Consider the following 10,186-nt stretch of genomic DNA (forward strand, 5'->3'; position numbering starts at 1 on the left):
GTTGAAAATTAAGTGGCACTAGAATGACAAGTCATTCAGTCTCTTCTAGCCCACTCACTGGACTCTGCCAGCATTGTTATTATGAATATCTCTGCATTGTGTCATAAACTAAGTGAAGTTTCTTGGCTTCTGAAAGAAATGATCAACATTCTCTATGAAAGCAACCAAACCTGGGTTATATAATTGTGTTACAAGGTGCAGAGCCATTTACAATCTGATCAATACCTGTACTAAATGCTACAGAGCTAAATTCAAGACTCAATGTTTCCTGGTAAAACTGACTTTGAATTCACATTCACACTGCACAGAAAAAGAAAGATAAATGTTCTTGAAATAAAATCTGATTAGCATGGCAGCGCTTCCTGCAGTCCTTCAGGCCCAGTCGGGCCGCTTTAAAAAGGGGGAAAATATTTGCATGATCCGCAGTTTTGCTGCAGTGGTGATACACTGGGTTTGAAGGACAAGCAGCAGTTCATGAAGGTGGATTGATTGATTGATTGATTGGTGAATTGATAAGGGAATTGATTCAGTCTCTCCCTTTTTGTGTTTGTGCACATGGGAATCGATATCAGCCTCAAATCGCTTCTGACGTCAACGCCCCACCCAAGTGGACCCTGCTCTGTCCTGCACCACCATTACAAGGTTAATTCTAGCCTGAATGACTTCACTGACGTTGAATGTGTGTTTATTTCCCCAATAATAATAATAATAATAATAATTACAATAACAATGTTGAGGTCACAGAAAAGCAAACATGCATGTAAATAACGTGTAGGCTATTCCCATGGAGGCTGAGCTACAGTGCATGGGCTGAATGTTGTCACTCAAAACCATTGACTCAAACACCTTTCCTTGTCCGTATGTTGTATGCATGCTGCTAAAACAATTCAAACAAACAGTATACCACCATGCCATTGTCCCTTCCTCCCCCTGTACTAATCACTCGAGATCGTAGAGTGGAATAATGGCACAGCGTCGGACACAATCAGGCGAAATCAGAGATCACTTCAAGGAGAATTAAGGAAGGGATGCTCTGATTGCTGATGCTTCTGTGATGCAGATCAGTGGACGGCTGGCTGGGTCTGCAGCACCCTGAGTCGACTCCGTCTGTGAAGACTGATTGAATAAGGCTACTGATGAGGCTATTGTGGCCGTAGGTACGTGGTGTGAATGCCTGACAGGCCCATGGCTGTCATCAATGACTGGCTGCCATTGTGGCAATCCACTGGGCCGTGACTTTCCCTGCTGTGGTACATAGCATATCATGAGCCACTCATATGAGTATTGGGATTGTGCAGTTGATAGAAGGCTCATTATATCATTGGCAAAACCATATACATGCATGAAGGTTCATTTAAAATTTGGCCAACCTTTTTTTTCAGTTGACCTGACAAAGCCTGCTCATTACAGTGTTTATATTCACATTTTGGAACGCTTTACATTACTGCTGGTTCGGTGGAGGAGTTAAATGAAAGTCAATCATATGTATTTTCTTTTTTTTCTTCATTGGTGCAGAGGACAATGCAGTCTATAGCATTTCACCTTGTTTGCTGATTATTTAAGCTGTGTAGAAAAAAATGCCTTGAGCAGGAATCAAAAAATAAATAAATAAATGTTTGCATAAATGTATTCAATTTGATGCAACAAGCTAATCTAACTGTGAAAAAATAGCAATAGCGTATGAGCCTTGGTTTGCATGTGATGTTAATTAATTTGTTGCAGGTTGTGTGATGTGAGTAGGCTGAATGACAGTGTATTTATAGAAGCCTTTGATATACAAAAATTGAATTCTCATTTAGACGTCCATAATTGCAGATCTTAACCCAGTGCTTCTTTGAGACCCTCTGCAGCCCTGCAGATGTTCAATAATTGTCGAGACATTTCACTCAAAACCACAAATGTCAACCATGTGGTTGTGCAAGAGGAAAATTCAAAGGACAACCTAAATCATTAGGCTATATCATCTGGGAACCATGAATGTCTTGACAAAATTTCATGGCAAACGTTGAGATATTTCAGTCTGGGCCGAAGACCGACAGATTCCATTCATTGCAACATTGCTATCCATAGAACAACATTATTATGTTTTAAGAAATCCTCTTGCACAGGTAATTCAGCAGCATTAAATGCAAAAAAGACAACAACTAACTGCTTTTTGACCTTTTCCCGCCCACTCCCCTGCCATCCCACATAAGTACAATCAGCTGGGTTCATGACATGATGATGAGTAGTCCCAACAGTGACTCATCATCAAAGAGTTTGTCCTCTTCCCCAGTGGAGAGGAGTTGTATAACGTGCTGATGCAAATGCCCTCTGTCGCTCTTCAGTATTCATTCTCTGCCCAGATTTGAGGAGTATGGCTGTGTGTTTTCATCTTTGCATCCCTGGAAGTCCTAGTAAAAGTTTGGTGTTTTCAGGGGTTTAAAATAAGCAAGTTTACAGACAAAAAGAAGCACTGCATCAGCTTGTGCTGGATGCATGCACAGACAAAATATTTGTAAAATATCCTCTTGAGTTTTACTTTGAGTTTTTCCTTCCTCAGCTTATTTTGTAGTGCAGGAATTCCCTAATGGAGCAAACATATTGACCACTGACATAAAACGTGTAAAAAAAAATGTGTATTCAATATCTTTAGATCAATGCAGTGTAGGGACTCAGTTTTTTTTATTTAGAAGCAGAGAGATGAGTTGGTTCAACGAGGTCTTACGATTAAAGAATTCCAGAAGTTTTGTAATCCAGCCTGGAACTACAGTGTCTTTGTACAATAAATCCATAATGATGAATCCATTAACCAAGTTATGTAGCTCCGCTTCAAGCTAGTATCGTCCTGATTGTTTAGTATGAAAACTAACAACTGGGCCTTTCCAAAAAGGGCTTCCATGTGATCCTACTGTAGGTCTTTCAGAAGTTTAGTAATCCGGCCTGGAACTGCAGTCTTCTTTTCAGAGATTTTGCACAATAATTCCAGAACGATACATCCACAAATGAACGGTTATTTATTCATCTTTTAATATGAGAAATATTACCGTTTTACTCGGTTTTACTGTTAGCCCCAAGCCATCTTCACTCCCAGAATGCAGTGGGGTGAGTGTTTCGACCAATCAGTGGCTGTCATCCTGACTATCTTCTTCTTCTGTGGTGTTTTATGGTAGCCGGCATCTGCAATGTTGCCAATGCTGCCACTTTCCTGACTGTGTTAATTCGCTGTTACATATACCAAAAGTGTAACGAGCCAAAAATAATAATGATCTACCCCTAGCTAGCGTAAATGTAATAAATAATGCATTGATTTATTTGGATAGTATTGTAGGAGGTGTATTGGAGATGGCACAACTAACTTTTTGGATAAAAGCATATGGACTTTTCTGTGAAACAATCTAAATATTTTATTTGAGTTCCAGTGTTTATTTTTGTTTCCCTTGATTGCCAAGAATTGGGAGAACAATTTCAAAAGCCAAATATCTTGTCAATAATCATTATTGTTCTCTGTGTGACTTCAATACATATTTCTGTGAGATTCTATAAAGTTTTCTTTAATTAATTTGTTCATTCATTGACAAAAAAATATGGTAAACATAAAGCATACGACAGAAAATGCAAGGGGATCGGAACATAGACAGAAATCATAAATCAGTTCATAAAACTGTTAAATAGGGTACATAGACTCAGGGTATATCAATAGGATTGATGTCATGTAAAGATTGATTTAATTTACAAGAATTAAAAAGGATGGTTTAGGATTGGAAAATTTTGATTTATAAATATGAGATTTTGCAAGTAATAATCAAATTAATGATGTTGATGGATTTGCTTTGACAATCAAGTTCTAATGAAGGCTAAGACCAATTAGAAGCACCCATTGCAGTTCCTTTGTTAAGAGTCAATGCTTTAGTTAAGGTTCTTTGAAAGGGAAAATGTCATGTCTTTAACCTACATAAATGTAAGCATCATTGTAGAACCATATACTAAAAGAGATAAATCTGTTGCCTTCATTGCTAGATGCTCATGACTTGATGCCAGAATAATTGTTTTTGCATTCAATTCTGGCCTTAAACCCTGTACAGTTCACACACGGTCTGACATTGCTAAACTTTATACCCGTTCCCGAATTCGGGGTGGCGGGCTTGATGTTCCTTGTTTGCCATCCCATGCCTCTGACGCTGTGGAAGTACAATCTCTGGCCCAGTGAGCCTTTTGATGACACTTTCATCAGACATCACATCTTTCTCTGCTGTCAGAGGGGAAACTCCAGCCTCTTCCACGTCCACGACCTCTAGCTCTGGCTCTTCCTCTTTCTCTGCCAGATCGAGCATAAGCCAGTTGAACCATCAAAAGATTCTCAGCTGTTGCTTTGGAGTTTTTCCTTTGCTGTTTTCTTCCAGTTTCGGCATGCATGCAGTATTTTACCATAGTAGTTTTTTTTTTTTTTATGTCGTTCATGCCTCACACTCTCCCATGAAATGTCATCCGTGGTACTGGTTGGCTGTTCATTGTCGCTGTGCGTGTTGAAAACTTGGAGCTCTCTGGATAAATGATCATCAAACATCTCTTCAGCTCAATGATGACTCCTGCAGTTCCATTTTCCACCTGTGGGCAACACCCCCCCCTGTTGTTGCATGTGCTGTTATTGTCCACCAGTTTTGCACACTTATAAGCTCTCTCTCTCTCTCTCTCTCTCTCTCTCTCTCTCTCTCTCTCTCTAGTCTGCTTCTTTCTCCCATAGCTTCAAACTTTGGAGTTCTTTGGCCCAATATCTTTAAACTGAATCTGTTTTTGCTCCATATGGCTGTAGTACATGGTTTTTCAAGTTCTGCAGCGCTGCATGGCCAAGTTTAGCTGAGATTCACAGCCACAAGCAAATACACCCACCTCTTGTGCCGTCGTCCCACATGTTGTCACACCACAATGAAAATCTGCAGAGTGCACAAAGAACGTGTATTTTGCAACAACAACAAAAATACAATACTCAATGCATGTTCTGCGAGTCTGTAAAAGAGAAGGGACATGCAGGGGGAACCTGCCATGTGTGAGAACAACAGACAGATTCATTGGGTAACCCAGCCCTGTGTTATTAAGATCTGTTATAATAGAGGTCAAGCAGAAGAGAATACACAGAAAAGCCGAGCTTCCCCTAATCTGACAGAATCCCTCCTTTCCAAAATGAAAAAAGAAAAAATACAACCAGGCTAGACCTCAGATCATTTGCAGAGACAGTGTGTGGCATGCAATCACCCTCATTTTCCAAAGCACATCTTTCTCACCAAGCTCCTAGTGGGCAATACAAGACTATTATCATTGTAGATAGGGAAAGCATTTCCCCTACGGCCAAACCTCCCATCTCCCATCTGTCTGTGTTTCCAGACAATATGACAGCTCTGATCGGCGGTTAATGGCCAGTAGCACTCCTCCACTTTTCCTTTTTTTTCTTTCCTTTCACTTTCTTCCTGTCATTAACCCTGCAAGAGAGGACCCACAGACCAGAACTGACTGAATCATCCGAGTCAAACAACCGTCTCATGCTGAAACACCACCAATAGGACTCCACCGCTGAGATGATGCCTACTCATAAATACTTGGGTGTTTGGCCACTCTTAAACATGATGGACAAACTCCAAATCCTCTCTGCTTATCAGCAAGAAAACATATTGTGAGGCTTTTACATTCTGAGTTGTGTATCTGCCTGCATCCAGTCCCCTTCAACTGATTTTTCTTTTTTGTGCCAAAGATGTCTGATTTGTCCTGCGTCACTGGACGAATAACCAACAGGATTTGAGGGTGGGGTTGGGGCGGGGGGGCGGGGGGGGTTCCTTCATGCTGTCATGTTACGTATTCTTCCACGTCACATACTATCATCTCGTCTGTGGCCAAATGATGCATTTGTGGACGTAGCTGTCACATGAGTTTTCTAGTTCCTGGGAAGGAGTGGAAAAAAATCTTATTCACAGATGGATGCCTATTTGCTGGTTACTTTTTGTCGTTGTAGGTTGTGTCAGAAAATACATTTATACAATCACAAATTATACACAATGTGCAGTTGATACGATATTACAAACAACCGTTTCGAGCCTACAGCGTTCAACCATTTATCATTTTTTGCTCTTTCATCTCCCATGCTGCACCGCTGTCATTCTGAGGACACCTGGGGGGTACAAACCTGAAAACAGTCAGTGCCTCTGACCCTGAAAATAGAGGTTGTACCAGCCTTACATATTTTCCAACAGTGCAAAGAGACAAGGCCATGCAGGCGCTGTAGTGCAAAAGCTCAGCCATATAGATTATTGTACCGTAAACGTGATAGCACTTGCTCACAGATGAAGCTCCTATGTTGTGGCTGAGTGCAGCCACCTCGTCCCTCCAGGTTTAAAATCACACTCAAGGCAAATCATGACTACTGCAGCATGATGACCCCCTCCGCCGGCTCTATCGAAAGGGCTGCCCGAATGTGCAGATGGGGGGGGGTTGGTTTATAGGGCCCTGTTTGCTGGATCCCCCCAGAATACATTATGTCCCCCTCCTGCTTTTAAGATTGCGAGACTATTATCCAGCAGCCCCCAGTAAGTTGTTATCAGTGGCAGCCAGATGGAGAGCACACCAGCAGTACCTCAAGACTTGTTGATCGAGCTGTGCTGGCAGAAAGGCTGTCATTGTAGAGAGGTTCTGTGGTTTCAGATTAGCATCTTCGCTTTCCCCCCCCCTCTATTTTATAATCCAAGAGAAGTCTCATTAATGACTATTATTTCAAAGACAGCAGGGAAGAAAAATTGACACGGAAAACACGGCATTTTGTCTGAGACGCTTTGTCTAAGCATGTGTCTGTGTTTTCCTACCCGTTTCTTTGGCTTAATAAGCATATTTAAAGACCGTTATAAGAGTCACCCTACACTGTAGTGGAAGAGTATTCCTGTTAACCCATCAGACCGAATCTAATCAGCTGCAGTAAGGCAAACTGTGCATGGAGGGCTGTGTGTGCATGATGCGTCTGGCCACAAACAATAGAACATGACAAGAGTGAACTGGATACAACACTGTCCTCTAGTGCCGCTCACCGCTTGCAGCTAGTGGGTGTGCTACACTGAAGCAACCCTGGCTGCTGTTATTCAGTGGTCGCATGCAGTAAATACGCACAGGGACACGACACTAGTTTGGAGAACAAAAACATGTCCATGTGTCTTCTCCCTCCCAGTAAGCTGAGGACGAAACTATGATGGTGCGTTAACAAAAGCGGTTGTTGACTGCTCCACCAGCCATCTGATGTCACTGCCGAAAAAGGGCAAGAATAGGCATCCACCAGTACACAGACTCCGGCCCCCACCTCAATTTTACCACAGGGGGAAATACCCATAATGCACTTCTTGATGCTGTTGTATTGAATTGGTGTCGCATTGGTGCTCTGACCCACTTTTGCAGCAGCGGGCATGTTATTTTAAGATTTCATTAACGGGAAGACCAGTGCAAATGAAAGGTGAAGAGGCTCAGACACACAGTCACATCAACTGTCCGTTTATTTTTAGGAATTCAAATTGGTTTGAGCGTGTCTGTCCTGCTTCTGTGCAGCCCGCCTCCCACAAAAAGTGTTTTAGTGTGTGCTTCCGAATGCACATTAGACATGAGTGACATTAATGACTACTCATATGTTGTCAAGTCCTCTAGTTATGAAGATGTAGGCTAATTTTTGCTCTGAGGAAGACTGAGTTTTGAGCTTGATCCTGTCACTAAAAACACCAGACGCACCCTGCAGACAAACTATATTATATAAAGAATATTTACATAGCAGAGGTAACAGAGCTGCTAAACTTTAAAACCAGACTGTATTCAATTTGTTTGTTTTTTTAAATAGGAAATTATAGATAAATAATGTGGTCCAAAAGGTTTCTACCTAAGATGACATCAGTTTTAAGAAAGTCAAACATTTTGGAAAATACATGTATTATGCTTTTGCTGAGTTAGAGAAGATTAATCCCACTATAATGTTTGTGAAAGGTAAATATCTATAGCTCTAGCTAGTGGCCAATTAGCTTAGCTTATCACGAAGACTGGAAATAGCTACTTTTTATTTTTTGATCCATAAAAAAGTATGAACAAAATTATTTTGTTTTGTTTGGACAGAGCCAGCCTAGCATTCCCCCTTTATAATGTGCAGTGTTTATGCTATGCTAAGCTAATATTACTCTGGCTCCAGCTTTAGCACAAAGAGTAGTCTTGCATTGGCAGCGGAGGAGGGTCTGGCTAGTCCACACAGCATTCCAGTATAGGAGAAAAACGTGTTCTGGTTTATTGGCATTTCTTTAACCAATCACAATCGTCTTTGGCGGCGCTATTCGCCGGATGCAATAGCGTAGAGGTGCCTCTGCAAAATAGCCTCAAGGAACTTGTTTTGGTGGAACATGTGTACATTCAAAAGTTGTTTTAGTCGTGCAACAGAAAACTCTGATTGGACAGATAGTCTAGCTAGCTGTCTGGATTTACCCCGCAGAGATCTGAGGAGCAGTTAACCATAGTCCTCCTAAATCCACCGGAGTTTAGAATGCCAACACAAAGAAAGTGGAAGGGACATCCAGCCGAAAATGAGGGACATTCGGCGGCAACGGAGCAATCCCCTTAATGAATCGTCGTAGATATAGCAGCTGGCATGGCTACAGGTCAGACAATCTCGCTATAGCTTAGTGGATTTTCTGACCTCTTTGGTTTTGGGTGTAATAAACAGGCTGCTGCATGTTCACAAAACTCCTATTGAATGCCAAATGTTATGACACACCATTACAAATCTGCTGGACAAACAATAAGCCCAAGGAGATGCCAACCCAACTGGTTACTCAATATCTTGAAATAATCTCAGTAATTATAAATAAGTCACATTACACTCAATGTTTTTCAAGCCAAGAACTATTTTCCCCAGAGAGCACAAAATAAATTGCTGAAGTCTGAGCTTTTTTTGCTCCATTACAAGCCCTGTAATCCTTTATATAATGTGTCTGAGGCCTTTATTACGCAGCAGGTCCAGCACACACTGCCAGTGTAACAACCTAACATAACTCCGGCCCATTTGAACTCACCAGTTCAAACACATTACACTTGTATCATTAAGAGGGTTATGGTGGTTATTACAAGCTACTCTATGTGAGGACGTCCAGATGCTCTTTTTGTCAAGCTCAGGATCAAAGCTGGACAGGGGAGGGGAGGGGGGGGGGATTTTGTACCCATCAGGCACTTTGAGCCTCCGCAATGACGTGGCAAACCACGAAAGACACAAAATGGAGTCCCCAGCTGGCCCCACACCAGTGCTAGTCAAAAGGCCAGGAGGGGGGAGAGAATGCTTCAGGCTCGATTAGGCCCACATCCTATCTCTTTCTGCAGCTACTGAGCTCCATCACCTCGAGTCATTAACACCAAATTCACAGCTGCCACTCTGGAGCCTTAGCAGGTGGAGGCTGCATTTTGCTGTTTTTTTTTTTTTTGCAGGGACATGCTGACAAACAGGGATGGTGTGCAAAAATGAAATAAGTCATACACAGTACCTCAATAACATCCTGTACTTTACTCTCAGCGCCATTTTTTTCATTTCAGAGTTTGCAGAAAACCTGCCTTCACATCTCGTGACAAGGAGAGCAGAACTGACGTTTGCATGCCACAGGAGATGGGAAGATAGGAGTGCTGGCGGAGATGTACACCCACCGTTTTCTTCGTCAAGCTGCTGAGCAGACCAGCATACACCTGTCCCCTTTGGCTGTGAACAGGCTGAGAGGAACTTTGGGTCGCCTCTGCTGGCCTGAACGGTTTCTACGCTGTCCGAAACTCCACCAGCTTTTTGTTTTTGTTTTGGATGAAAACGTGAGACAGAAAGAAAAGGAAGGGTAAAGAAGAGATGGAAGAAGTGATGTTAGGGGGGAGGGGGACGGACAGATTAGGACGCGAGAGTGAAAGATAAGCGGATAGCCGGTGTGTGAATGGGAGTGACAGTGACCGAGTCCCATGCAGAGATAAACAGCCCTGGTGCAGCCCCTGTAATGGCTCTGCACGAGTAATTTGTCACTCCACGTGAAAAGCAAACAGCAGGGAAGGCAATGGCAACACTTTGCTCTGACACACCATCGCCCAAGGATGTCTCACCAAGCTTTTCCATCTGTCTACACAACTGGTGCGGCCCACTCCTCTGGTCAAGGGACAGAATACAAATATGCCTCTGACA

This window comes from Perca fluviatilis, chromosome 22 (genome assembly GCF_010015445.1).
Source record: "Perca fluviatilis chromosome 22, GENO_Pfluv_1.0, whole genome shotgun sequence".
In the NCBI taxonomy this organism is placed as follows: domain Eukaryota; kingdom Metazoa; phylum Chordata; class Actinopteri; order Perciformes; family Percidae; genus Perca; species Perca fluviatilis.